Here is a 3093-nt window from a genome sequence, read left to right on the forward strand (position 1 = left end):
CGTATTTTTTTCAAAATTTAAAGTTGACAACGACGACAACAACACTACCATCTACAGTGGCTACATCATCAACAACAACAACAATGACGACATCAACTTCATCGACAACATCAGTAGTAGCAGCAGCAGCAGTAGCAGCAGGAGCCACAACACCAACGTCATTACTGATAATTGAAACGGTACCACCACCACCAACAACAACAACAACCGCAGCAGCAACAACATCAAATAAATCTTTTGACACTGGCAAAAGTTGCGCGCTAAATCGTACACCTAATTTTAGCGTAAAAACAACAACAACATCATCGTCGTCTTCGTCATCGTCAATGTCAACAACAGCATCATTATCATTAGCAGCAACAGCAACAACAACACTGATGGAAACATCATCAACAACAGACTCAATATTAACTCCAATGTCATTCGCAACATCATCATCAGTATTATCAACAACGCCATCATCATCATCAATAACAACAACGACAACGACGGCTACGACAGCGGCGACAACAACGACAACGGCAGTGGCGACAGCAGCAACGACGACGAAGCAGCCAATGAGATTATTAACGACCACCTTGTGATATCGTCCACAGTCTCTTCACGACGATGATGAGGATAATAATATTTTTTTGTCATAATGTTCATTCTCATTTTCGTCATCATCATCATCATCATCTTCATTATCACCATCATTTTTATTATTATTGTTATTATCATTTGCTATCATCATCTTCGCCATCACCATTGTCATATTCGTTTCTGTTTTCACCAACACATAATGGCCCAAAAATTGCACTGTCTGTTTACTAATTTTTATCTTGTCATCACTGGTTCTCCATCTACCACCATTGCCATCATTATCATCATTTCATCATCATCAGCAACAGAATCATCACCACCATCTTCCGTCCTCGTCCTCATCCTCCTCATCATCATCTTTATCTACATTAGCATCATCTCGTCGTCATCGTCATCACAATAATCGCCTTCGTCATCATCATTATTTTTTTCTTCTTCATTTTCATCATCATCTTATTCTTCATCACCATCGTCGTCATCATCATCGTCACGAACGATTTGTTGTTTTCTGAGTGACGTCGGTTCAGTCAGACCGTCAATTACGATATAGGTTTTTTCTCGATAACAAGCACTTACTTTCTTTTCATTCTCTCTCTATCTCTCTTTCTGTCTCTCTCTTTCTTTTTCTGTCTCTCTCTCCTTCTCTCTCCTTCTCTCTTTCTTTCTCTTTCTATGTAATTATCTATATTTTTCTATTTAGAACTTCATTCTCTTACTGTGTTTTCAAGTGATATATTGACTTAGTAATGAATTTTTCTTCATCTTTCTTTCTTCCTCTCTCTCTCTCTCTCTCTCTTTATCTATCTTTCTTTCTCTCTCTTTTCTTTCTTCACTCTCATTTTTTCTTTCTTTCTCTCTTTCGCTCACGACTCTGAATACGAATGGATCATTATTTATAACACGCTCTTGAACAATAATAACATCAACAAATATATAATTCATTTATTTAAATAATATATTATACATACATATTTACTTATTTATATTTATTTATTTTTTCATATTTTACTAAAACTTACAAATTTAGTTGGTTTTAGTAAAAAAATATCTCCAGTTTACATAGTATAAGTATTAAGATAAGAACTGTCGTTGCAACTGTGAGCAGTTATTTTTATGTGCTATTTTATCCTAAAATCTCTTTCATATTATGCTCGATAATAATACGTTCATGTGTGTGTGTCTGTTTGTATGTCTGCATGTCCGTGTGTGTGTGTGTGTGGTGTGTGTGTGGATACGTGTGTGTAAGACCATGCGTTGCATATTACAGGCAGGGAACTATTTGCATTCGAACCCAATTCTTGCCCAGCTACAACACCGTGGAACAGTATTCCGACTTATCAAAGCACACAGTCACACTCACACACACACACGCACACGCCTACATACATACAAACACATATACTCACACATGCATACAAACACACACTTATAACACACATGCATACAAACACACACATACACACACACATACGCAGACGCGCATATATACAACCGCAGTTTTTGTGATTGCAAATATATGGCTGTTCATACTATTTAAGACAAATTTTCATCCAATTTTTTTAACTGAAACATCATTATTTATTATTTTTAATGTTGCTATACTATAATTATTATAATTATAACAATAATAATTATTATTATTGAAAGTTAATTTAGATAAAAAAAATCGTCTATTCATTAATGGTTGATAGGATTGTTCACTTGTTCTGTGTATTTTAGTGTTAACAACATGTCCTCTCCTACCTTTTAATTATCATTAAACACAAAATTGCTAAAAGGAATGAATGAATAAACGAACGAACGAACGAACAAATGAACAAATGAATGCATAAATGAATGAACAAATGAATATTTTAATTAATGTAATTTGCATCAAACAGAAACAAAAACTAATCTTCAAAAAATAAATTCTATAAAAACAAACCGTCCAAGAATATCAAGTTACAACGATATAACTAATACTGCAAAAATGACCTTGAAAAATCTACTTCTGCCACTACTTCTACTACTACTACTACTGCTACTACCACTACAACTACTATTACTACTACTACTACTACTACTACTACTACTACTATTACTACCAATATTACTGCTGCTACAACTACTACTACTATAACTACTAATACTACTACTACTACTACTACTACTACTACTACTACTACTACTACAACCAAAAATGTTATGTTACGTTAGTTATCTACAGCCAATGTGTATACGGTACATGACGAAGTAACAAAATGTGTATATACATGATAGAGAACGTGAGAAGAAATAGAAAAGAAAGTGTTAATAAAAGAAGAAAGAGAGAGAGAGAGAGAGAGAGAGAGAGAGAACGAGAGACTAAGACGGGGTAAGTTATATTTAAATAATTAAACCACGAATAATCTGGTAATAGAGAATGACACTTAAGCAAAGCAGCCATCACTATAAATATGTTTGCTGGGTGTCAAACGAGAGAGTAAATAAAAAAAAAAACTAGAAAACCGTCGTTACGAACAGTCGGTCTTG

The sequence above is a fragment of the Helobdella robusta genome (genome assembly GCF_000326865.2).
Source record: "Helobdella robusta unplaced genomic scaffold HELROscaffold_42, whole genome shotgun sequence".
NCBI lineage: Eukaryota > Metazoa > Annelida > Clitellata > Rhynchobdellida > Glossiphoniidae > Helobdella > Helobdella robusta.